The 23052-nt window shown below is 45.2% G+C and overlaps 38 non-coding genes across 38 annotated transcripts; all 38 read left to right on the top strand.

Moving 5' to 3' along the window:
* The first annotated feature begins 506 nt into the window (after positions 1-506).
* On the top strand, positions 507-578 carry TRNAA-UGC (transfer RNA alanine (anticodon UGC)). Its single transcript has one exon. It is a non-coding gene; the product is annotated as a tRNA-Ala (tRNA).
* Positions 579-857: 279 nt separating this feature from the next.
* TRNAA-CGC (transfer RNA alanine (anticodon CGC)) lies at positions 858-929 on the top strand. The gene has a single exon. It is a non-coding gene; the product is annotated as a tRNA-Ala (tRNA).
* A 772-nt stretch (positions 930-1701) lies between these two features.
* Positions 1702-1773, top strand: TRNAA-UGC (transfer RNA alanine (anticodon UGC)). The gene has a single exon. It is a non-coding gene; the product is annotated as a tRNA-Ala (tRNA).
* Positions 1774-2052: 279 nt separating this feature from the next.
* TRNAA-CGC (transfer RNA alanine (anticodon CGC)) lies at positions 2053-2124 on the top strand. Its single transcript has one exon. It is a non-coding gene; the product is annotated as a tRNA-Ala (tRNA).
* Positions 2125-2896: 772 nt separating this feature from the next.
* TRNAA-UGC (transfer RNA alanine (anticodon UGC)) lies at positions 2897-2968 on the top strand. The gene has a single exon. It is a non-coding gene; the product is annotated as a tRNA-Ala (tRNA).
* Positions 2969-3247: 279 nt separating this feature from the next.
* TRNAA-CGC (transfer RNA alanine (anticodon CGC)) lies at positions 3248-3319 on the top strand. Its single transcript has one exon. It is a non-coding gene; the product is annotated as a tRNA-Ala (tRNA).
* Positions 3320-4092: 773 nt separating this feature from the next.
* On the top strand, positions 4093-4164 carry TRNAA-UGC (transfer RNA alanine (anticodon UGC)). Its single transcript has one exon. It is a non-coding gene; the product is annotated as a tRNA-Ala (tRNA).
* Positions 4165-4443: 279 nt separating this feature from the next.
* On the top strand, positions 4444-4515 carry TRNAA-CGC (transfer RNA alanine (anticodon CGC)). The gene has a single exon. It is a non-coding gene; the product is annotated as a tRNA-Ala (tRNA).
* Positions 4516-5287: 772 nt separating this feature from the next.
* TRNAA-UGC (transfer RNA alanine (anticodon UGC)) lies at positions 5288-5359 on the top strand. The gene has a single exon. It is a non-coding gene; the product is annotated as a tRNA-Ala (tRNA).
* A 279-nt stretch (positions 5360-5638) lies between these two features.
* TRNAA-CGC (transfer RNA alanine (anticodon CGC)) lies at positions 5639-5710 on the top strand. Its single transcript has one exon. It is a non-coding gene; the product is annotated as a tRNA-Ala (tRNA).
* A 772-nt stretch (positions 5711-6482) lies between these two features.
* Positions 6483-6554, top strand: TRNAA-UGC (transfer RNA alanine (anticodon UGC)). Its single transcript has one exon. It is a non-coding gene; the product is annotated as a tRNA-Ala (tRNA).
* A 279-nt stretch (positions 6555-6833) lies between these two features.
* TRNAA-CGC (transfer RNA alanine (anticodon CGC)) lies at positions 6834-6905 on the top strand. Its single transcript has one exon. It is a non-coding gene; the product is annotated as a tRNA-Ala (tRNA).
* Positions 6906-7678: 773 nt separating this feature from the next.
* On the top strand, positions 7679-7750 carry TRNAA-UGC (transfer RNA alanine (anticodon UGC)). Its single transcript has one exon. It is a non-coding gene; the product is annotated as a tRNA-Ala (tRNA).
* Positions 7751-8029: 279 nt separating this feature from the next.
* TRNAA-CGC (transfer RNA alanine (anticodon CGC)) lies at positions 8030-8101 on the top strand. The gene has a single exon. It is a non-coding gene; the product is annotated as a tRNA-Ala (tRNA).
* Positions 8102-8873: 772 nt separating this feature from the next.
* On the top strand, positions 8874-8945 carry TRNAA-UGC (transfer RNA alanine (anticodon UGC)). The gene has a single exon. It is a non-coding gene; the product is annotated as a tRNA-Ala (tRNA).
* A 279-nt stretch (positions 8946-9224) lies between these two features.
* Positions 9225-9296, top strand: TRNAA-CGC (transfer RNA alanine (anticodon CGC)). Its single transcript has one exon. It is a non-coding gene; the product is annotated as a tRNA-Ala (tRNA).
* Positions 9297-10068: 772 nt separating this feature from the next.
* On the top strand, positions 10069-10140 carry TRNAA-UGC (transfer RNA alanine (anticodon UGC)). The gene has a single exon. It is a non-coding gene; the product is annotated as a tRNA-Ala (tRNA).
* Positions 10141-10419: 279 nt separating this feature from the next.
* Positions 10420-10491, top strand: TRNAA-CGC (transfer RNA alanine (anticodon CGC)). The gene has a single exon. It is a non-coding gene; the product is annotated as a tRNA-Ala (tRNA).
* Positions 10492-11263: 772 nt separating this feature from the next.
* On the top strand, positions 11264-11335 carry TRNAA-UGC (transfer RNA alanine (anticodon UGC)). The gene has a single exon. It is a non-coding gene; the product is annotated as a tRNA-Ala (tRNA).
* Positions 11336-11614: 279 nt separating this feature from the next.
* TRNAA-CGC (transfer RNA alanine (anticodon CGC)) lies at positions 11615-11686 on the top strand. The gene has a single exon. It is a non-coding gene; the product is annotated as a tRNA-Ala (tRNA).
* Positions 11687-12458: 772 nt separating this feature from the next.
* On the top strand, positions 12459-12530 carry TRNAA-UGC (transfer RNA alanine (anticodon UGC)). Its single transcript has one exon. It is a non-coding gene; the product is annotated as a tRNA-Ala (tRNA).
* A 279-nt stretch (positions 12531-12809) lies between these two features.
* TRNAA-CGC (transfer RNA alanine (anticodon CGC)) lies at positions 12810-12881 on the top strand. The gene has a single exon. It is a non-coding gene; the product is annotated as a tRNA-Ala (tRNA).
* Positions 12882-13653: 772 nt separating this feature from the next.
* Positions 13654-13725, top strand: TRNAA-UGC (transfer RNA alanine (anticodon UGC)). The gene has a single exon. It is a non-coding gene; the product is annotated as a tRNA-Ala (tRNA).
* Positions 13726-14004: 279 nt separating this feature from the next.
* Positions 14005-14076, top strand: TRNAA-CGC (transfer RNA alanine (anticodon CGC)). The gene has a single exon. It is a non-coding gene; the product is annotated as a tRNA-Ala (tRNA).
* Positions 14077-14849: 773 nt separating this feature from the next.
* On the top strand, positions 14850-14921 carry TRNAA-UGC (transfer RNA alanine (anticodon UGC)). The gene has a single exon. It is a non-coding gene; the product is annotated as a tRNA-Ala (tRNA).
* A 279-nt stretch (positions 14922-15200) lies between these two features.
* Positions 15201-15272, top strand: TRNAA-CGC (transfer RNA alanine (anticodon CGC)). The gene has a single exon. It is a non-coding gene; the product is annotated as a tRNA-Ala (tRNA).
* A 772-nt stretch (positions 15273-16044) lies between these two features.
* Positions 16045-16116, top strand: TRNAA-UGC (transfer RNA alanine (anticodon UGC)). The gene has a single exon. It is a non-coding gene; the product is annotated as a tRNA-Ala (tRNA).
* Positions 16117-16395: 279 nt separating this feature from the next.
* Positions 16396-16467, top strand: TRNAA-CGC (transfer RNA alanine (anticodon CGC)). The gene has a single exon. It is a non-coding gene; the product is annotated as a tRNA-Ala (tRNA).
* A 773-nt stretch (positions 16468-17240) lies between these two features.
* Positions 17241-17312, top strand: TRNAA-UGC (transfer RNA alanine (anticodon UGC)). Its single transcript has one exon. It is a non-coding gene; the product is annotated as a tRNA-Ala (tRNA).
* Positions 17313-17591: 279 nt separating this feature from the next.
* TRNAA-CGC (transfer RNA alanine (anticodon CGC)) lies at positions 17592-17663 on the top strand. Its single transcript has one exon. It is a non-coding gene; the product is annotated as a tRNA-Ala (tRNA).
* A 773-nt stretch (positions 17664-18436) lies between these two features.
* On the top strand, positions 18437-18508 carry TRNAA-UGC (transfer RNA alanine (anticodon UGC)). The gene has a single exon. It is a non-coding gene; the product is annotated as a tRNA-Ala (tRNA).
* Positions 18509-18787: 279 nt separating this feature from the next.
* On the top strand, positions 18788-18859 carry TRNAA-CGC (transfer RNA alanine (anticodon CGC)). Its single transcript has one exon. It is a non-coding gene; the product is annotated as a tRNA-Ala (tRNA).
* Positions 18860-19631: 772 nt separating this feature from the next.
* TRNAA-UGC (transfer RNA alanine (anticodon UGC)) lies at positions 19632-19703 on the top strand. The gene has a single exon. It is a non-coding gene; the product is annotated as a tRNA-Ala (tRNA).
* A 279-nt stretch (positions 19704-19982) lies between these two features.
* TRNAA-CGC (transfer RNA alanine (anticodon CGC)) lies at positions 19983-20054 on the top strand. The gene has a single exon. It is a non-coding gene; the product is annotated as a tRNA-Ala (tRNA).
* A 773-nt stretch (positions 20055-20827) lies between these two features.
* On the top strand, positions 20828-20899 carry TRNAA-UGC (transfer RNA alanine (anticodon UGC)). The gene has a single exon. It is a non-coding gene; the product is annotated as a tRNA-Ala (tRNA).
* Positions 20900-21178: 279 nt separating this feature from the next.
* Positions 21179-21250, top strand: TRNAA-CGC (transfer RNA alanine (anticodon CGC)). Its single transcript has one exon. It is a non-coding gene; the product is annotated as a tRNA-Ala (tRNA).
* A 772-nt stretch (positions 21251-22022) lies between these two features.
* On the top strand, positions 22023-22094 carry TRNAA-UGC (transfer RNA alanine (anticodon UGC)). The gene has a single exon. It is a non-coding gene; the product is annotated as a tRNA-Ala (tRNA).
* Positions 22095-22373: 279 nt separating this feature from the next.
* Positions 22374-22445, top strand: TRNAA-CGC (transfer RNA alanine (anticodon CGC)). Its single transcript has one exon. It is a non-coding gene; the product is annotated as a tRNA-Ala (tRNA).
* Positions 22446-23052: the final 607 nt, after the last annotated feature.

Here is a 23052-nt window from a genome sequence, read left to right on the forward strand (position 1 = left end):
TGTCGCATTACAGACAGTTTGTAAAGTTTGGATTTTGAATCATCATAGCGCTAACAATTTGGTGTAGCACCTGAAGCTGATGAAAGAAACGAGCAGGCGCCTCTTGAATAGACATGTTTTAACAAAAAACAAGATGGCCGATATTGTTTATGGGAGTAGCAAGAGCATTCACTCCTTTTTCTCGGTAAGCATCTTTGCGGGACAGTCATTTCTCTGCTGTCTCGTGCCATCTGTGCTCATTTTTCCAAGCACTATTTCCACTTTTGGCTTTTACACTCCTGCCCATACTGCTTTTCTTCTGCAGTTGTTCCGTGAAATCTATGCCTCTAAGAAGGCGTTTAAGCAACGTTGGAGCTGTTGAAAACTTCCTGCTTTTAATCACTGGCAACTTGTGCAGTTCCCCGAAAATGCGTTGTTATTGCACACTGCCTTGTCGCTACATACTGTTTCCACAGTATTGGGCAATGAACCTCCTGAGAGACAGAGGCAGGGGCAGCATCAGGCCAGGGGATGTAGCTCAGTGGTAGAGCGCACGCTTTGCATGTGTGAGGCCCCGGGTTCAATCCCCGGCATCTCCATTCACATCTTTTGGATACCTGAAGAAAACCATTCTGTTTCCCATCGGCCCAACACTTCAATGTGTTTCCACCGACGGTCAATATAATCCATTCCTCAAGTCAAAAGAACAGCAAATCTTGTTTGATATGTAAAGCACAATGAGCTTCAATCCATCACCGCCTTCTCTGCCCCTGGTTAAAAAGCCCCAAAATTCACAAACTACTTATCTGCTTAATGCGCACACCTTCTGGGTCGCTTTTCAAAAATGTTTCTGGCCCCCAGCAAACAGTATCTTGTGTGGGGATGTAGCTCAGTGGTAGAGCGCACGCTTCGCATGTGTGAGGCCCCGGGTTCAATCCCTGGCATCTCCATTGGTGGATTTTGTGCACCTAGTTTAAATCACTTGCTGTCCCTCACCGTGTAGAAATTTACGCAGATCTTCCGTTGAAAGGCTTCCTTTTAAAACACATTGGCCTTTGGAATTGCTGCTCACTTGACAAGTGCACTCTTGGCTTATGGCAGGTACGGGCGTCAAGCAAGAGCATCTGTATGTCTTTTCACGCAGTAGCTTCTACCATAGCCAACACTTTCAAACGTACAACCGTTTCATTCATTTCTTTTTTTGGAGAAATCTTATTGTCGCATTACAGACAGTTTGTAAAGTTTGGATTTTGAATCATCATAGCGCTAACAATTTGGTGTAGCACCTGAAGCTGATGAAAGAAACGAGCAGGCGCCTCTTGAATAGACATGTTTTAACAAAAAACAAGATGGCCGATATTGTTTATGGGAGTAGCAAGAGCATTCACTCCTTTTTCTCGGTAAGCATCTTTGCGGGACAGTCATTTCTCTGCTGTCTCGTGCCATCTGTGCTCATTTTTCCAAGCACTATTTCCACTTTTGGCTTTTACACTCCTGCCCATACTGCTTTTCTTCTGCAGTTGTTCCGTGAAATCTATGCCTCTAAGAAGGCGTTTAAGCAACGTTGGAGCTGTTGAAAACTTCCTGCTTTTAATCACTGGCAACTTGTGCAGTTCCCCGAAAATGCGTTGTTATTGCACACTGCCTTGTCGCTACATACTGTTTCCACAGTATTGGGCAATGAACCTCCTGAGAGACAGAGGCAGGGGCAGCATCAGGCCAGGGGATGTAGCTCAGTGGTAGAGCGCACGCTTTGCATGTGTGAGGCCCCGGGTTCAATCCCCGGCATCTCCATTCACATCTTTTGGATACCTGAAGAAAACCATTCTGTTTCCCATCGGCCCAACACTTCAATGTGTTTCCACCGACGGTCAATATAATCCATTCCTCAAGTCAAAAGAACAGCAAATCTTGTTTGATATGTAAAGCACAATGAGCTTCAATCCATCACCGCCTTCTCTGCCCCTGGTTAAAAAGCCCCAAAATTCACAAACTACTTATCTGCTTAATGCGCACACCTTCTCGGTCGCTTTTCAAAATTGTTTCTGGCCCCCAGCAAACAGTATCTTGTGTGGGGATGTAGCTCAGTGGTAGAGCGCACGCTTCGCATGTGTGAGGCCCCGGGTTCAATCCCCGGCATCTCCATTGGTGGATTTTGTGCACCTAGTTTAAATCACTTGCTGTCCCTCACCGTGTAGAAATTTACGCAGATCTTCCGTTGAAAGGCTTCCTTTTAAAACACATTGGCCTTTGGAATTGCTGCTCACTTGACAAGTGCACTCTTGGCTTATGGCAGGTACGGGCGTCAAGCAAGAGCATCTGTATGTCTTTTCACGCAGTAGCTTCTACCATAGCCAACACTTTCAAACGTACAACCGTTTCATTCATTTCTTTTTTTGGAGAAATCTTATTGTCGCATTACAGACAGTTTGTAAAGTTTGGATTTTGAATCATCATAGCGCTAACAATTTGGTGTAGCACCTGAAGCTGATGAAAGAAACGAGCAGGCGCCTCTTGAATAGACATGTTTTAACAAAAAACAAGATGGCCGATATTGTTTATGGGAGTAGCAAGAGCATTCACTCCTTTTTCTCGGTAAGCATCTTTGCGGGACAGTCATTTCTCTGCTGTCTCGTGCCATCTGTGCTCATTTTTCCAAGCACTATTTCCACTTTTGGCTTTTACACTCCTGCCCATACTGCTTTTCTTCTGCAGTTGTTCCGTGAAATCTATGCCTCTAAGAAGGCGTTTAAGCAACGTTGGAGCTGTTGAAAACTTCCTGCTTTTAATCACTGGCAACTTGTGCAGTTCCCTGAAAATGCGTTGTTATTGCACACTGCCTTGTCGCTACATACTGTTTCCACAGTATTGGGCAATGAACCTCCTGAGAGACAGAGGCAGGGGCAGCATCAGGCCAGGGGATGTAGCTCAGTGGTAGAGCGCACGCTTTGCATGTGTGAGGCCCCGGGTTCAATCCCCGGCATCTCCATTCACATCTTTTGGATACCTGAAGAAAACCATTCTGTTTCCCATCGGCCCAACACTTCAATGTGTTTCCACCGACGGTCAATATAATCCATTCCTCAAGTCAAAAGAACAGCAAATCTTGTTTGATATGTAAAGCACAATGAGCTTCAATCCATCACCGCCTTCTCTGCCCCTGGTTAAAAAGCCCCAAAATTCACAAACTACTTATCTGCTTAATGCGCACACCTTCTGGGTCGCTTTTCAAAAATGTTTCTGGCCCCCAGCAAACAGTATCTTGTGTGGGGATGTAGCTCAGTGGTAGAGCGCACGCTTCGCATGTGTGAGGCCCCGGGTTCAATCCCTGGCATCTCCATTGGTGGATTTTTGTGCACCTAGTTTAAATCACTTGCTGTCCCTCACCGTGTAGAAATTTACGCAGATCTTCCGTTGATAGGCTTCCTTTTAAAACACATTGGCCTTTGGAATTGCTGCTCACTTGACAAGTGCACTGTTGGCTTATGGCAGGTACGGGCGTCAAGCAAGAGCATCTGTATGTCTTTTCACGAAGTAGCTTCTACCATAGCCAACACTTTCAAACGTACAACCGTTTCATTCATTTCTTTTTTTGGAGAAATCTTATTGTCGCATTACAGACAGTTTGTAAAGTTTGGATTTTGAATCATCATAGCGCTAACAATTTGGTGTAGCACCTGAAGCTGATGAAAGAAACGAGCAGGCGCCTCTTGAATAGACATGTTTTAACAAAAAACAAGATGGCCGATATTGTTTATGGGAGTAGCAAGAGCATTCACTCCTTTTTCTCGGTAAGCATCTTTGCGGGACAGTCATTTCTCTGCTGTCTCGTGCCATCTGTGCTCATTTTTCCAAGCACTATTTCCACTTTTGGCTTTTACACTCCTGCCCATACTGCTTTTCTTCTGCAGTTGTTCCGTGAAATCTATGCCTCTAAGAAGGCGTTTAAGCAACGTTGGAGCTGTTGAAAACTTCCTGCTTTTAATCACTGGCAACTTGTGCAGTTCCCTGAAAATGCGTTGTTATTGCACACTGCCTTGTCGCTACATACTGTTTCCACAGTATTGGGCAATGAACCTCCTGAGAGACAGAGGCAGGGGCAGCATCAGGCCAGGGGATGTAGCTCAGTGGTAGAGCGCACGCTTTGCATGTGTGAGGCCCCGGGTTCAATCCCCGGCATCTCCATTCACATCTTTTGGATACCTGAAGAAAACCATTCTGTTTCCCATCGGCCCAACACTTCAATGTGTTTCCACCGACGGTCAATATAATCCATTCCTCAAGTCAAAAGAACAGCAAATCTTGTTTGATATGTAAAGCACAATGAGCTTCAATCCATCACCGCCTTCTCTGCCCCTGGTTAAAAAGCCTCAAAATTCACAAACTACTTATCTGCTTAATGCGCACACCTTCTGGGTCGCTTTTCAAAAATGTTTCTGGCCCCCAGCAAACAGTATCTTGTGTGGGGATGTAGCTCAGTGGTAGAGCGCACGCTTCGCATGTGTGAGGCCCCGGGTTCAATCCCCGGCATCTCCATTGGTGGATTTTGTGCACCTAGTTTAAATCACTTGCTGTCCCTCACCGTGTAGAAATTTACGCAGATCTTCCGTTGAAAGGCTTCCTTTTAAAACACATTGGCCTTTGGAATTGCTGCTCACTTGACAAGTGCACTGTTGGCTTATGGCAGGTACGGGCGTCAAGCAAGAGCATCTGTATGTCTTTTCACGCAGTAGCTTCTACCATAGCCAACACTTTCAAACGTACAACCGTTTCATTCATTTCTTTTTTTGGAGAAATCTTATTGTCGCATTACAGACAGTTTGTAAAGTTTGGGATTTGAATCATCATAGCGCTAACAATTTGGTGTAGCACCTGAAGCTGATGAAAGAAACGAGCAGGCGCCTCTTGAATAGACATGTTTTAACAAAAAACAAGATGGCCGATATTGTTTATGGGAGTAGCAAGAGCATTCACTCCTTTTTCTCGGTAAGCATCTTTGCGGGACAGTCATTTCTCTGCTGTCTCGTGCCATCTGTGCTCATTTTTCCAAGCACTATTTCCACTTTTGGCTTTTACACTCCTGCCCATACTGCTTTTCTTCTGCAGTTGTTCCGTGAAATCTATGCCTCTAAGAAGGCGTTTAAGCAACGTTGGAGCTGTTGAAAACTTCCTGCTTTTAATCACTGGCAACTTGTGCAGTTCCCTGAAAATGCGTTGTTATTGCACACTGCCTTGTCGCTACATACTGTTTCCACAGTATTGGGCAATGAACCTCCTGAGAGACAGAGGCAGGGGCAGCATCAGGCCAGGGGATGTAGCTCAGTGGTAGAGCGCACGCTTTGCATGTGTGAGGCCCCGGGTTCAATCCCCGGCATCTCCATTCACATCTTTTGGATACCTGAAGAAAACCATTCTGTTTCCCATCGGCCCAACACTTCAATGTGTTTCCACCGACGGTCAATATAATCCATTCCTCAAGTCAAAAGAACAGCAAATCTTGTTTGATATGTAAAGCACAATGAGCTTCAATCCATCACCGCCTTCTCTGCCCCTGGTTAAAAAGCCCCAAAATTCACAAACTACTTATCTGCTTAATGCGCACACCTTCTGGGTCGCTTTTCAAAAATGTTTCTGGCCCCCAGCAAACAGTATCTTGTGTGGGGATGTAGCTCAGTGGTAGAGCGCATGCTTCGCATGTGTGAGGCCCCGGGTTCAATCCCCGGCATCTCCATTGGTGGATTTTGTGCACCTAGTTTAAATCACTTGCTGTCCCTCACCGTGTAGAAATTTACGCAGATCTTCCGTTGAAAGGCTTCCTTTTAAAACACATTGGCCTTTGGAATTGCTGCTCACTTGACAAGTGCACTGTTGGCTTATGGCAGGTACGGGCGTCAAGCAAGAGCATCTGTATGTCTTTTCACGCAGTAGCTTCTACCATAGCCAACACTTTCAAACGTACAACCGTTTCATTCATTTCTTTTTTTGGAGAAATCTTATTGTCGCATTACAGACAGTTTGTAAAGTTTGGATTTTGAATCATCATAGCGCTAACAATTTGGTGTAGCACCTGAAGCTGATGAAAGAAACGAGCAGGCGCCTCTTGAATAGACATGTTTTAACAAAAAACAAGATGGCCGATATTGTTTATGGGAGTAGCAAGAGCATTCACTCCTTTTTCTCGGTAAGCATCTTTGCGGGACAGTCATTTCTCTGCTGTCTCGTGCCATCTGTGCTCATTTTTCCAAGCACTATTTCCACTTTTGGCTTTTACACTCCTGCCCATACTGCTTTTCTTCTGCAGTTGTTCCGTGAAATCTATGCCTCTAAGAAGGCGTTTAAGCAACGTTGGAGCTGTTGAAAACTTCCTGCTTTTAATCACTGGCAACTTGTGCAGTTCCCTGAAAATGCGTTGTTATTGCACACTGCCTTGTCGCTACATACTGTTTCCACAGTATTGGGCAATGAACCTCCTGAGAGACAGAGGCAGGGGCAGCATCAGGCCAGGGGATGTAGCTCAGTGGTAGAGCGCACGCTTTGCATGTGTGAGGCCCCGGGTTCAATCCCCGGCATCTCCATTCACATCTTTTGGATACCTGAAGAAAACCATTCTGTTTCCCATCGGCCCAACACTTCAATGTGTTTCCACCGACGGTCAATATAATCCATTCCTCAAGTCAAAAGAACAGCAAATCTTGTTTGATATGTAAAGCACAATGAGCTTCAATCCATCACCGCCTTCTCTGCCCCTGGTTAAAAAGCCCCAAAATTCACAAACTACTTATCTGCTTAATGCGCACACCTTCTGGGTCGCTTTTCAAAAATGTTTCTGGCCCCCAGCAAACAGTATCTTGTGTGGGGATGTAGCTCAGTGGTAGAGCGCACGCTTCGCATGTGTGAGGCCCCGGGTTCAATCCCTGGCATCTCCATTGGTGGATTTTTGTGCACCTAGTTTAAATCACTTGCTGTCCCTCACCGTGTAGAAATTTACGCAGATCTTCCGTTGATAGGCTTCCTTTTAAAACACATTGGCCTTTGGAATTGCTGCTCACTTGACAAGTGCACTGTTGGCTTATGGCAGGTACGGGCGTCAAGCAAGAGCATCTGTATGTCTTTTCACGAAGTAGCTTCTACCATAGCCAACACTTTCAAACGTACAACCGTTTCATTCATTTCTTTTTTTGGAGAAATCTTATTGTCGCATTACAGACAGTTTGTAAAGTTTGGATTTTGAATCATCATAGCGCTAACAATTTGGTGTAGCACCTGAAGCTGATGAAAGAAACGAGCAGGCGCCTCTTGAATAGACATGTTTTAACAAAAAACAAGATGGCCGATATTGTTTATGGGAGTAGCAAGAGCATTCACTCCTTTTTCTCGGTAAGCATCTTTGCGGGACAGTCATTTCTCTGCTGTCTCGTGCCATCTGTGCTCATTTTTCCAAGCACTATTTCCACTTTTGGCTTTTACACTCCTGCCCATACTGCTTTTCTTCTGCAGTTGTTCCGTGAAATCTATGCCTCTAAGAAGGCGTTTAAGCAACGTTGGAGCTGTTGAAAACTTCCTGCTTTTAATCACTGGCAACTTGTGCAGTTCCCTGAAAATGCGTTGTTATTGCACACTGCCTTGTCGCTACATACTGTTTCCACAGTATTGGGCAATGAACCTCCTGAGAGACAGAGGCAGGGGCAGCATCAGGCCAGGGGATGTAGCTCAGTGGTAGAGCGCACGCTTTGCATGTGTGAGGCCCCGGGTTCAATCCCCGGCATCTCCATTCACATCTTTTGGATACCTGAAGAAAACCATTCTGTTTCCCATCGGCCCAACACTTCAATGTGTTTCCACCGACGGTCAATATAATCCATTCCTCAAGTCAAAAGAACAGCAAATCTTGTTTGATATGTAAAGCACAATGAGCTTCAATCCATCACCGCCTTCTCTGCCCCTGGTTAAAAAGCCTCAAAATTCACAAACTACTTATCTGCTTAATGCGCACACCTTCTGGGTCGCTTTTCAAAAATGTTTCTGGCCCCCAGCAAACAGTATCTTGTGTGGGGATGTAGCTCAGTGGTAGAGCGCACGCTTCGCATGTGTGAGGCCCCGGGTTCAATCCCCGGCATCTCCATTGGTGGATTTTGTGCACCTAGTTTAAATCACTTGCTGTCCCTCACCGTGTAGAAATTTACGCAGATCTTCCGTTGAAAGGCTTCCTTTTAAAACACATTGGCCTTTGGAATTGCTGCTCACTTGACAAGTGCACTGTTGGCTTATGGCAGGTACGGGCGTCAAGCAAGAGCATCTGTATGTCTTTTCACGCAGTAGCTTCTACCATAGCCAACACTTTCAAACGTACAACCGTTTCATTCATTTCTTTTTTTGGAGAAATCTTATTGTCGCATTACAGACAGTTTGTAAAGTTTGGGATTTGAATCATCATAGCGCTAACAATTTGGTGTAGCACCTGAAGCTGATGAAAGAAACGAGCAGGCGCCTCTTGAATAGACATGTTTTAACAAAAAACAAGATGGCCGATATTGTTTATGGGAGTAGCAAGAGCATTCACTCCTTTTTCTCGGTAAGCATCTTTGCGGGACAGTCATTTCTCTGCTGTCTCGTGCCATCTGTGCTCATTTTTCCAAGCACTATTTCCACTTTTGGCTTTTACACTCCTGCCCATACTGCTTTTCTTCTGCAGTTGTTCCGTGAAATCTATGCCTCTAAGAAGGCGTTTAAGCAACGTTGGAGCTGTTGAAAACTTCCTGCTTTTAATCACTGGCAACTTGTGCAGTTCCCTGAAAATGCGTTGTTATTGCACACTGCCTTGTCGCTACATACTGTTTCCACAGTATTGGGCAATGAACCTCCTGAGAGACAGAGGCAGGGGCAGCATCAGGCCAGGGGATGTAGCTCAGTGGTAGAGCGCACGCTTTGCATGTGTGAGGCCCCGGGTTCAATCCCCGGCATCTCCATTCACATCTTTTGGATACCTGAAGAAAACCATTCTGTTTCCCATCGGCCCAACACTTCAATGTGTTTCCACCGACGGTCAATATAATCCATTCCTCAAGTCAAAAGAACAGCAAATCTTGTTTGATATGTAAAGCACAATGAGCTTCAATCCATCACCGCCTTCTCTGCCCCTGGTTAAAAAGCCCCAAAATTCACAAACTACTTATCTGCTTAATGCGCACACCTTCTGGGTCGCTTTTCAAAAATGTTTCTGGCCCCCAGCAAACAGTATCTTGTGTGGGGATGTAGCTCAGTGGTAGAGCGCATGCTTCGCATGTGTGAGGCCCCGGGTTCAATCCCCGGCATCTCCATTGGTGGATTTTGTGCACCTAGTTTAAATCACTTGCTGTCCCTCACCGTGTAGAAATTTACGCAGATCTTCCGTTGAAAGGCTTCCTTTTAAAACACATTGGCCTTTGGAATTGCTGCTCACTTGACAAGTGCACTGTTGGCTTATGGCAGGTACGGGCGTCAAGCAAGAGCATCTGTATGTCTTTTCACGCAGTAGCTTCTACCATAGCCAACACTTTCAAACGTACAACCGTTTCATTCATTTCTTTTTTTGGAGAAATCTTATTGTCGCATTACAGACAGTTTGTAAAGTTTGGATTTTGAATCATCATAGCGCTAACAATTTGGTGTAGCACCTGAAGCTGATGAAAGAAACGAGCAGGCGCCTCTTGAATAGACATGTTTTAACAAAAAACAAGATGGCCGATATTGTTTATGGGAGTAGCAAGAGCATTCACTCCTTTTTCTCGGTAAGCATCTTTGCGGGACAGTCATTTCTCTGCTGTCTCGTGCCATCTGTGCTCATTTTTCCAAGCACTATTTCCACTTTTGGCTTTTACACTCCTGCCCATACTGCTTTTCTTCTGCAGTTGTTCCGTGAAATCTATGCCTCTAAGAAGGCGTTTAAGCAACGTTGGAGCTGTTGAAAACTTCCTGCTTTTAATCACTGGCAACTTGTGCAGTTCCCTGAAAATGCGTTGTTATTGCACACTGCCTTGTCGCTACATACTGTTTCCACAGTATTGGGCAATGAACCTCCTGAGAGACAGAGGCAGGGGCAGCATCAGGCCAGGGGATGTAGCTCAGTGGTAGAGCGCACGCTTTGCATGTGTGAGGCCCCGGGTTCAATCCCCGGCATCTCCATTCACATCTTTTGGATACCTGAAGAAAACCATTCTGTTTCCCATCGGCCCAACACTTCAATGTGTTTCCACCGACGGTCAATATAATCCATTCCTCAAGTCAAAAGAACAGCAAATCTTGTTTGATATGTAAAGCACAATGAGCTTCAATCCATCACCGCCTTCTCTGCCCCTGGTTAAAAAGCCTCAAAATTCACAAACTACTTATCTGCTTAATGCGCACACCTTCTGGGTCGCTTTTCAAAAATGTTTCTGGCCCCCAGCAAACAGTATCTTGTGTGGGGATGTAGCTCAGTGGTAGAGCGCACGCTTCGCATGTGTGAGGCCCCGGGTTCAATCCCCGGCATCTCCATTGGTGGATTTTGTGCACCTAGTTTAAATCACTTGCTGTCCCTCACCGTGTAGAAATTTACGCAGATCTTCCGTTGAAAGGCTTCCTTTTAAAACACATTGGTCTTTGGAATTGCTGCTCACTTGACAAGTGCACTGTTGGCTTATGGCAGGTACGGGCGTCAAGCAAGAGCATCTGTATGTCTTTTCACGCAGTAGCTTCTACCATAGCCAACACTTTCAAACGTACAACCGTTTCATTCATTTCTTTTTTTGGAGAAATCTTATTGTCGCATTACAGACAGTTTGTAAAGTTTGGGATTTGAATCATCATAGCGCTAACAATTTGGTGTAGCACCTGAAGCTGATGAAAGAAACGAGCAGGCGCCTCTTGAATAGACATGTTTTAACAAAAAACAAGATGGCCGATATTGTTTATGGGAGTAGCAAGAGCATTCACTCCTTTTTCTCGGTAAGCATCTTTGCGGGACAGTCATTTCTCTGCTGTCTCGTGCCATCTGTGCTCATTTTTCCAAGCACTATTTCCACTTTTGGCTTTTACACTCCTGCCCATACTGCTTTTCTTCTGCAGTTGTTCCGTGAAATCTATGCCTCTAAGAAGGCGTTTAAGCAACGTTGGAGCTGTTGAAAACTTCCTGCTTTTAATCACTGGCAACTTGTGCAGTTCCCTGAAAATGCGTTGTTATTGCACACTGCCTTGTCGCTACATACTGTTTCCACAGTATTGGGCAATGAACCTCCTGAGAGACAGAGGCAGGGGCAGCATCAGGCCAGGGGATGTAGCTCAGTGGTAGAGCGCACGCTTTGCATGTGTGAGGCCCCGGGTTCAATCCCCGGCATCTCCATTCACATCTTTTGGATACCTGAAGAAAACCATTCTGTTTCCCATCGGCCCAACACTTCAATGTGTTTCCACCGACGGTCAATATAATCCATTCCTCAAGTCAAAAGAACAGCAAATCTTGTTTGATATGTAAAGCACAATGAGCTTCAATCCATCACCGCCTTCTCTGCCCCTGGTTAAAAAGCCCCAAAATTCACAAACTACTTATCTGCTTAATGCGCACACCTTCTGGGTCGCTTTTCAAAAATGTTTCTGGCCCCCAGCAAACAGTATCTTGTGTGGGGATGTAGCTCAGTGGTAGAGCGCATGCTTCGCATGTGTGAGGCCCCGGGTTCAATCCCCGGCATCTCCATTGGTGGATTTTGTGCACCTAGTTTAAATCACTTGCTGTCCCTCACCGTGTAGAAATTTACGCAGATCTTCCGTTGAAAGGCTTCCTTTTAAAACACATTGGCCTTTGGAATTGCTGCTCACTTGACAAGTGCACTGTTGGCTTATGGCAGGTACGGGCGTCAAGCAAGAGCATCTGTATGTCTTTTCACGCAGTAGCTTCTACCATAGCCAACACTTTCAAACGTACAACCGTTTCATTCATTTCTTTTTTTGGAGAAATCTTATTGTCGCATTACAGACAGTTTGTAAAGTTTGGATTTTGAATCATCATAGCGCTAACAATTTGGTGTAGCACCTGAAGCTGATGAAAGAAACGAGCAGGCGCCTCTTGAATAGACATGTTTTAACAAAAAACAAGATGGCCGATATTGTTTATGGGAGTAGCAAGAGCATTCACTCCTTTTTCTCGGTAAGCATCTTTGCGGGACAGTCATTTCTCTGCTGTCTCGTGCCATCTGTGCTCATTTTTCCAAGCACTATTTCCACTTTTGGCTTTTACACTCCTGCCCATACTGCTTTTCTTCTGCAGTTGTTCCGTGAAATCTATGCCTCTAAGAAGGCGTTTAAGCAACGTTGGAGCTGTTGAAAACTTCCTGCTTTTAATCACTGGCAACTTGTGCAGTTCCCTGAAAATGCGTTGTTATTGCACACTGCCTTGTCGCTACATACTGTTTCCACAGTATTGGGCAATGAACCTCCTGAGAGACAGAGGCAGGGGCAGCATCAGGCCAGGGGATGTAGCTCAGTGGTAGAGCGCACGCTTTGCATGTGTGAGGCCCCGGGTTCAATCCCCGGCATCTCCATTCACATCTTTTGGATACCTGAAGAAAACCATTCTGTTTCCCATCGGCCCAACACTTCAATGTGTTTCCACCGACGGTCAATATAATCCATTCCTCAAGTCAAAAGAACAGCAAATCTTGTTTGATATGTAAAGCACAATGAGCTTCAATCCATCACCGCCTTCTCTGCCCCTGGTTAAAAAGCCCCAAAATTCACAAACTACTTATCTGCTTAATGCGCACACCTTCTGGGTCGCTTTTCAAAAATGTTTCTGGCCCCCAGCAAACAGTATCTTGTGTGGGGATGTAGCTCAGTGGTAGAGCGCACGCTTCGCATGTGTGAGGCCCCGGGTTCAATCCCCGGCATCTCCATTGGTGGATTTTGTGCACCTAGTTTAAATCACTTGCTGTCCCTCACCGTGTAGAAATTTACGCAGATCTTCCGTTGAAAGGCTTCCTTTTAAAACACATTGGCCTTTGGAATTGCTGCTCACTTGACAAGTGCACTGTTGGCTTATGGCAGGTACGGGCGTCAAGCAAGAGCATCTGTATGTCTTTTCACGCAGTAGCTTCTACCATAGCCAACACTTTCAAACGTACAACCGTTTCATTCATTTCTTTTTTTGGAGAAATCTTATTGTCGCATTACAGACAGTTTGTAAAGTTTGGGATTTGAATCATCATAGCGCTAACAATTTGGTGTAGCACCTGAAGCTGATGAAAGAAACGAGCAGGCGCCTCTTGAATAGACATGTTTTAACAAAAAACAAGATGGCCGATATTGTTTATGGGAGTAGCAAGAGCATTCACTCCTTTTTCTCGGTAAGCATCTTTGCGGGACAGTCATTTCTCTGCTGTCTCGTGCCATCTGTGCTCATTTTTCCAAGCACTATTTCCACTTTTGGCTTTTACACTCCTGCCCATACTGCTTTTCTTCTGCAGTTGTTCCGTGAAATCTATGCCTCTAAGAAGGCGTTTAAGCAACGTTGGAGCTGTTGAAAACTTCCTGCTTTTAATCACTGGCAACTTGTGCAGTTCCCTGAAAATGCGTTGTTATTGCACACTGCCTTGTCGCTACATACTGTTTCCACAGTATTGGGCAATGAACCTCCTGAGAGACAGAGGCAGGGGCAGCATCAGGCCAGGGGATGTAGCTCAGTGGTAGAGCGCACGCTTTGCATGTGTGAGGCCCCGGGTTCAATCCCCGGCATCTCCATTCACATCTTTTGGATACCTGAAGAAAACCATTCTGTTTCCCATCGGCCCAACACTTCAATGTGTTTCCACCGACGGTCAATATAATCCATTCCTCAAGTCAAAAGAACAGCAAATCTTGTTTGATATGTAAAGCACAATGAGCTTCAATCCATCACCGCCTTCTCTGCCCCTGGTTAAAAAGCCCCAAAATTCACAAACTACTTATCTGCTTAATGCGCACACCTTCTGGGTCGCTTTTCAAAAATGTTTCTGGCCCCCAGCAAACAGTATCTTGTGTGGGGATGTAGCTCAGTGGTAGAGCGCATGCTTCGCATGTGTGAGGCCCCGGGTTCAATCCCCGGCATCTCCATTGGTGGATTTTGTGCACCTAGTTTAAATCACTTGCTGTCCCTCACCGTGTAGAAATTTACGCAGATCTTCCGTTGAAAGGCTTCCTTTTAAAACACATTGGCCTTTGGAATTGCTGCTCACTTGACAAGTGCACTGTTGGCTTATGGCAGGTACGGGCGTCAAGCAAGAGCATCTGTATGTCTTTTCACGCAGTAGCTTCTACCATAGCCAACACTTTCAAACGTACAACCGTTTCATTCATTTCTTTTTTTGGAGAAATCTTATTGTCGCATTACAGACAGTTTGTAAAGTTTGGATTTTGAATCATCATAGCGCTAACAATTTGGTGTAGCACCTGAAGCTGATGAAAGAAACGAGCAGGCGCCTCTTGAATAGACATGTTTTAACAAAAAACAAGATGGCCGATATTGTTTATGGGAGTAGCAAGAGCATTCACTCCTTTTTCTCGGTAAGCATCTTTGCGGGACAGTCATTTCTCTGCTGTCTCGTGCCATCTGTGCTCATTTTTCCAAGCACTATTTCCACTTTTGGCTTTTTACACTCCTGCCCATACTGCTTTTCTTCTGCAGTTGTTCCGTGAAATCTATGCCTCTAAGAAGGCGTTTAAGCAACGTTGGAGCTGTTGAAAACTTCCTGCTTTTAATCACTGGCAACTTGTGCAGTTCCCTGAAAATGCATTGTTATTGCACACTGCCTTGTCGCTACATACTGTTTCCACAGTATTGGGCAATGAACCTCCTGAGAGACAGAGGCAGGGGCAGCATCAGGCCAGGGGATGTAGCTCAGTGGTAGAGCGCACGCTTTGCATGTGTGAGGCCCCGGGTTCAATCCCCGGCATCTCCATTCACATCTTTTGGATACCTGAAGAAAACCATTCTGTTTCCCATCGGCCCAACACTTCAATGTGTTTCCACCGACGGTCAATATAATCCATTCCTCAAGTCAAAAGAACAGCAAATCTTGTTTGATATGTAAAGCACAATGAGCTTCAATCCATCACCGCCTTCTCTGCCCCTGGTTAAAAAGCCCCAAAATTCACAAACTACTTATCTGCTTAATGCGCACACCTTCTGGGTCGCTTTTCAAAAATGTTTCTGGCCCCCAGCAAACAGTATCTTGTGTGGGGATGTAGCTCAGTGGTAGAGCGCACGCTTCGCATGTGTGAGGCCCCGGGTTCAATCCCCGGCATCTCCATTGGTGGATTTTGTGCACCTAGTTTAAATCACTTGCTGTCCCTCACCGTGTAGAAATTTACGCAGATCTTCCGTTGAAAGGCTTCCTTTTAAAACACATTGGCCTTTGGAATTGCTGCTCACTTGACAAGTGCACTCTTGGCTTATGGCAGGTACGGGCGTCAAGCAAGAGCATCTGTATGTCTTTTCACGCAGTAGCTTCTACCATAGCCAACACTTTCAAACGTACAACCGTTTCATTCATTTCTTTTTTTGGAGAAATCTTATTGTCGCATTACAGACAGTTTGTAAAGTTTGGATTTTGAATCATCATAGCGCTAACAATTTGGTGTAGCACCTGAAGCTGATGAAAGAAACGAGCAGGCGCCTCTTGAATAGACATGTTTTAACAAAAAACAAGATGGCCGATATTGTTTATGGGAGTAGCAAGAGCATTCACTCCTTTTTCTCGGTAAGCATCTTTGCGGGACAGTCATTTCTCTGCTGTCTCGTGCCATCTGTGCTCATTTTTCCAAGCACTATTTCCACTTTTGGCTTTTACACTCCTGCCCATACTGCTTTTCTTCTGCAGTTGTTCCGTGAAATCTATGCCTCTAAGAAGGCGTTTAAGCAACGTTGGAGCTGTTGAAAACTTCCTGCTTTTAATCACTGGCAACTTGTGCAGTTCCCTGAAAATGCGTTGTTATTGCACACTGCCTTGTCGCTACATACTGTTTCCACAGTATTGGGCAATGAACCTCCTGAGAGACAGAGGCAGGGGCAGCATCAGGCCAGGGGATGTAGCTCAGTGGTAGAGCGCACGCTTTGCATGTGTGAGGCCCCGGGTTCAATCCCCGGCATCTCCATTCACATCTTTTGGATACCTGAAGAAAACCATTCTGTTTCCCATCGGCCCAACACTTCAATGTGTTTCCACCGACGGTCAATATAATCCATTCCTCAAGTCAAAAGAACAGCAAATCTTGTTTGATATGTAAAGCACAATGAGCTTCAATCCATCACCGCCTTCTCTGCCCCTTGTTAAAAAGCCCCAAAATTCACAAACTACTTATCTGCTTAATGTGCACACCTTCTGGGTCGCTTTTCAAAAATGTTTCTGGCCCCCAGCAAACAGTATCTTGTGTGGGGATGTAGCTCAGTGGTAGAGCGCACGCTTCGCATGTGTGAGGCCCCGGGTTCAATCCCCGGCATCTCCATTGGTGGATTTTTGTGCACCTAGTTTAAATCACTTGCTGTCCCTCACCGTGTAGAAATTTACGCAGATCTTCCGTTGAAAGGCTTCCTTTTAAAACACATTGGCCTTTGGAATTGCTGCTCACTTGACAAGTGCACTGTTGGCTTATGGCAGGTACGGGCGTCAAGCAAGAGCATCTGTATGTCTTTTCACGCAGTAGCTTCTACCATAGCCAACACTTTCAAACGTACAACCGTTTCATTCATTTCTTTTTTTGGAGAAATCTTATTGTCGCATTACAGACAGTTTGTAAAGTTTGGATTTTGAATCATCATAGCGCTAACAATTTGGTGTAGCACCTAAAGCTGATGAAAGAAACGAGCAGGCGCCTCTTGAATAGACATGTTTTAACAAAAAACAAGATGGCCGATATTGTTTATGGGAGTAGCAAGAGCATTCACTCCTTTTTCTCGGTAAGCATCTTTGCGGGACAGTCATTTCTCTGCTGTCTCGTGCCATCTGTGCTCATTTTTCCAAGCACTATTTCCACTTTTGGCTTTTACACTCCTGCCCATACTGCTTTTCTTCTGCAGTTGTTCCGTGAAATCTATGCCTCTAAGAAGGCGTTTAAGCAACGTTGGAGCTGTTGAAAACTTCCTGCTTTTAATCACTGGCAACTTGTGCAGTTCCCTGAAAATGCGTTGTTATTGCACACTGCCTTGTCGCTACATACTGTTTCCACAGTATTGGGCAATGAACCTCCTGAGAGACAGAGGCAGGGGCAGCATCAATCCAGGGGATGTAGCTCAGTGGTAGAGCGCATGCTTTGCATGTGTGAGGCCCCGGGTTCAATCCCCGGCATCTCCATTCACATCTTTTGGATACCTGAAGAAAACCATTCTGTTTCCCATCGGCCCAACACTTCAATGTGTTTCCACCGACGGTCAATATAATCCATTCCTCAAGTCAAAAGAACAGCAAATCTTGTTTGATATGTAAAGCACAATGAGCTTCAATCCATCACCGCCTTCTCTGCCCCTGGTTAAAAAGCCCCAAAATTCACAAACTACTTATCTGCTTAATGCGCACACCTTCTGGGTCGCTTTTCAAAAATGTTTCTGGCCCCCAGCAAACAGTATCTTGTGTGGGGATGTAGCTCAGTGGTAGAGCGCACGCTTCGCATGTGTGAGGCCCCGGGTTCAATCCCCGGCATCTCCATTGGTGGATTTTTGTGCACCTAGTTTAAATCACTTGCTGTCTCTCACCGTGTAGAAATTTACGCAGATCTTCCGTTGAAAGGCTTCCTTTTAAAACACATTGGCCTTTGGAATTGCTGCTCACTTGACAAGTGCACTGTTGGCTTATGGCAGGTACGGGCGTCAAGCAAGAGCATCTGTATGTCTTTTCACGCAGTAGCTTCTACCATAGCCAACACTTTCAAACGTACAACCGTTTCATTCATTTCTTTTTTTGGAGAAATCTTATTGTCGCATTACAGACAGTTTGTAAAGTTTGGATTTTGAATCATCATAGCGCTAACAATTTGGTGTAGCACCTGAAGCTGATGAAAGAAACGAGCAGGCGCCTCTTGAATAGACATGTTTTAACAAAAAACAAGATGGCCGATATTGTTTATGGGAGTAGCAAGAGCATTCACTCCTTTTTCTCGGTAAGCATCTTTGCGGGACAGTCATTTCTCTGCTGTCTCGTGTCATCTGTGCTCATTTTTCCAAGCACTATTTCCACTTTTGGCTTTTACACTCCTGCCCATACTGCTTTTCTTCTGCAGTTGTTCCGTGAAATCTATGCCTCTAAGAAGGCGTTTAAGCAACGTTGGAGCTGTTGAAAACTTCCTGCTTTTAATCACTGGCAACTTGTGCAGTTCCCTGAAAATGCGTTGTTATTGCACACTGCCTTGTCGCTACATACTGTTTCCACAGTATTGGGCAATGAACCTCCTGAGAGACAGAGGCAGGGGCAGCATCAGGCCAGGGGATGTAGCTCAGTGGTAGAGCGCACGCTTTGCATGTGTGAGGCCCCGGGTTCAATCCCCGGCATCTCCATTCACATCTTTTGGATACCTGAAGAAAACCATTCTGTTTCCCATCGGCCCAACACTTCAATGTGTTTCCACCGACGGTCAATATAATCCATTCCTCAAGTCAAAAGAACAGCAAATCTTGTTTGATATGTAAAGCACAATGAGCTTCAATCCATCACCGCCTTCTCTGCCCCTGGTTAAAAAGCCCCAAAATTCACAAACTACTTATCTGCTTAATGCGCACACCTTCTGGGTCGCTTTTCAAAAATGTTTCTGGCCCCCAGCAAACAGTATCTTGTGTGGGGATGTAGCTCAGTGGTAGAGCGCACGCTTCGCATGTGTGAGGCCCCGGGTTCAATCCCCGGCATCTCCATTGGTGGATTTTGTGCACCTAGTTTAAATCACTTGCTGTCCCTCACCGTGTAGAAATTTACGCAGATCTTCCGTTGAAAGGCTTCCTTTTAAAACACATTGGCCTTTGGAATTGCTGCTCACTTGACAAGTGCACTGTTGGCTTATGGCAGGTACGGGCGTCAAGCAAGAGCATCTGTATGTCTTTTCACGAAGTAGCTTCTACCATAGCCAACACTTTCAAACGTACAACCGTTTCATTCATTTCTTTTTTTGGAGAAATCTTATTGTCGCATTACAGACAGTTTGTAAAGTTTGGATTTTGAATCATCATAGCGCTAACAATTTGGTGTAGCACCTGAAGCTGATGAAAGAAACGAGCAGGCGCCTCTTGAATAGACATGTTTTAACAAAAAACAAGATGGCCGATATTGTTTATGGGAGTAGCAAGAGCATTCACTCCTTTTTCTCGGTAAGCATCTTTGCGGGACAGTCATTTCTCTGCTGTCTCGTGCCATCTGTGCTCATTTTTCCAAGCACTATTTCCACTTTTGGCTTTTACACTCCTGCCCATACTGCTTTTCTTCTGCAGTTGTTCCGTGAAATCTATGCCTCTAAGAAGGCGTTTAAGCAACGTTGGAGCTGTTGAAAACTTCCTGCTTTTAATCACTGGCAACTTGTGCAGTTCCCTGAAAATGCGTTGTTATTGCACACTGCCTTGTCGCTACATACTGTTTCCACAGTATTGGGCAATGAACCTCCTGAGAGACAGAGGCAGGGGCAGCATCAGGCCAGGGGATGTAGCTCAGTGGTAGAGCGCATGCTTTGCATGTGTGAGGCCCCGGGTTCAATCCCCGGCATCTCCATTCACATCTTTTGGATACCTGAAGAAAACCATTCTGTTTCCCATCGGCCCAACACTTCAATGTGTTTCCACCGACGGTCAATATAATCCATTCCTCAAGTCAAAAGAACAGCAAATCTTGTTTGATATGTAAAGCACAATGAGCTTCAATCCATCACCGCCTTCTCTGCCCCTGGTTAAAAAGCCCCAAAATTCACAAACTACTTATCTGCTTAATGCGCACACCTTCTGGGTCGCTTTTCAAAAATGTTTCTGGCCCCCAGCAAACAGTATCTTGTGTGGGGATGTAGCTCAGTGGTAGAGCGCACGCTTCGCATGTGTGAGGCCCCGGGTTCAATCCCCGGCATCTCCATTGGTGGATTTTTGTGCACCTAGTTTAAATCACTTGCTGTCTCTCACCGTGTAGAAATTTTAGCAGATCTTCCGTTGAAAGGCTTCCTTTTAAAACACATTGGCCTTTGGAATTGCTGCTCACTTGACAAGTGCACTGTTGGCTTATGGCAGGTACGGGCGTCAAGCAAGAGCATCTGTATGTCTTTTCACGCAGTAGCTTCTACCATAGCCAACACTTTCAAACGTACAACCGTTTCATTCATTTCTTTTTTTGGAGAAATCTTATTGTCGCATTACAGACAGTTTGTAAAGTTTGGATTTTGAATCATCATAGCGCTAACAATTTGGTGTAGCACCTGAAGCTGATGAAAGAAACGAGCAGGCGCCTCTTGAATAGACATGTTTTAACAAAAAACAAGATGGCCGATATTGTTTATGGGAGTAGCAAGAGCATTCACTCCTTTTTCTCGGTAAGCATCTTTGCGGGACAGTCATTTCTCTGCTGTCTCGTGCCATCTGTGCTCATTTTTCCAAGCACTATTTCCACTTTTGGCTTTTACACTCCTGCCCATACTGCTTTTCTTCTGCAGTTGTTCCGTGAAATCTATGCCTCTAAGAAGGCGTTTAAGCAACGTTGGAGCTGTTGAAAACTTCCTGCTTTTAATCACTGGCAACTTGTGCAGTTCCCTGAAAATGCGTTGTTATTGCACACTGCCTTGTCGCTACATACTGTTTCCACAGTATTGGGCAATGAACCTCCTGAGAGACAGAGGCAGGGGCAGCATCAGGCCAGGGGATGTAGCTCAGTGGTAGAGCGCACGCTTTGCATGTGTGAGGCCCCGGGTTCAATCCCCGGCATCTCCATTCACATCTTTTGGATACCTGAAGAAAACCATTCTGTTTCCCATCGGCCCAACACTTCAATGTGTTTCCACCGACGGTCAATATAATCCATTCCTCAAGTCAAAAGAACAGCAAATCTTGTTTGATATGTAAAGCACAATGAGCTTCAATCCATCACCGCCTTCTCTGCCCCTGGTTAAAAAGCCCCAAAATTCACAAACAACTTATCTGCTTAATGCGCACACCTTCTGGGTCGCTTTTCAAAAATGTTTCTGGCCCCCAGCAAACAGTATCTTGTGTGGGGATGTAGCTCAGTGGTAGAGCGCACGCTTCGCATGTGTGAGGCCCCGGGTTCAATCCCCGGCATCTCCATTGGTGGATTTTGTGCACCTAGTTTAAATCACTTGCTGTCCCTCACCGTGTAGAAATTTACGCAGATCTTCCGTTGAAAGGCTTCCTTTTAAAACACATTGGCCTTTGGAATTGCTGCTCACTTGACAAGTGCACTGTTGGCTTATGGCAGGTACGGGCGTCAAGCAAGAGCATCTGTATGTCTTTTCACGAAGTAGCTTCTACCATAGCCAACACTTTCAAACGTACAACCGTTTCATTCATTTCTTTTTTTGGAGAAATCTTATTGTCGCATTACAGACAGTTTGTAAAGTTTGGATTTTGAATCATCATAGCGCTAACAATTTGGTGTAGCACCTGAAGCTGATGAAAGAAACGAGCAGGCGCCTCTTGAATAGACATGTTTTAACAAAAAACAAGATGGCCGATATTGTTTATGGGAGTAGCAAGAGCATTCACTCCTTTTTCTCGGTAAGCATCTTTGCGGGACAGTCATTTCTCTGCTGTCTCGTGCCATCTGTGCTCATTTTTCCAAGCACTATTTCCACTTTTGGCTTTTACACTCCTGCCCATACTGCTTTTCTTCTGCAGTTGTTCCGTGAAATCTATGCCTCTAAGAAGGCGTTTAAGCAACGTTGGAGCTGTTGAAAACTTCCTGCTTTTAATCACTGGCAACTTGTGCAGTTCCCTGAAAATGCGTTGTTATTGCACACTGCCTTGTCGCTACATACTGTTTCCACAGTATTGGGCAATGAACCTCCTGAGAGACAGAGGCAGGGGCAGCATCAGGCCAGGGGATGTAGCTCAGTGGTAGAGCGCATGCTTTGCATGTGTGAGGCCCCGGGTTCAATCCCCGGCATCTCCATTCACATCTTTTGGATACCTGAAGAAAACCATTCTGTTTCCCATCGGCCCAACACTTCAATGTGTTTCCACCGACGGTCAATATAATCCATTCCTCAAGTCAAAAGAACAGCAAATCTTGTTTGATATGTAAAGCACAATGAGCTTCAATCCATCACCGCCTTCTCTGCCCCTGGTTAAAAAGCCCCAAAATTCACAAACTACTTATCTGCTTAATGCGCACACCTTCTGGGTCGCTTTTCAAAAATGTTTCTGGCCCCCAGCAAACAGTATCTTGTGTGGGGATGTAGCTCAGTGGTAGAGCGCACGCTTCGCATGTGTGAGGCCCCGGGTTCAATCCCCGGCATCTCCATTGGTGGATTTTTGTGCACCTAGTTTAAATCACTTGCTGTCTCTCACCGTGTAGAAATTTACGCAGATCTTCCGTTGAAAGGCTTCCTTTTAAAACACATTGGCCTTTGGAATTGCTGCTCACTTGACAAGTGCACTGTTGGCTTATGGCAGGTACGGGCGTCAAGCAAGAGCATCTGTATGTCTTTTCACGCAGTAGCTTCTACCATAGCCAACACTTTCAAACGTACAACCGTTTCATTCATTTCTTTTTTTGGAGAAATCTTATTGTCGCATTACAGACAGTTTGTAAAGTTTGGATTTTGAATCATCATAGCGCTAACAATTTGGTGTAGCACCTGAAGCTGATGAAAGAAACGAGCAGGCGCCTCTTGAATAGACATGTTTTGACAAAAAACAAGATGGCCGATATTGTTTATGGGAGTAGCAAGAGCATTCACTCCTTTTTCTCGGTAAGCATCTTTGCGGGACAGTCATTTCTCTGCTGTCTCGTGCCATCTGTGCTCATTTTTCCAAGCACTATTTCCACTTTTGGCTTTTACACTCCTGCCCATACTGCTTTTCTTCTGCAGTTGTTCCGTGAAATCTATGCCTCTAAGAAGGCGTTT

This window comes from Engystomops pustulosus, chromosome 1, assembly GCF_040894005.1.
Source record: "Engystomops pustulosus chromosome 1, aEngPut4.maternal, whole genome shotgun sequence".
Taxonomy (NCBI): domain Eukaryota; kingdom Metazoa; phylum Chordata; class Amphibia; order Anura; family Leptodactylidae; genus Engystomops; species Engystomops pustulosus.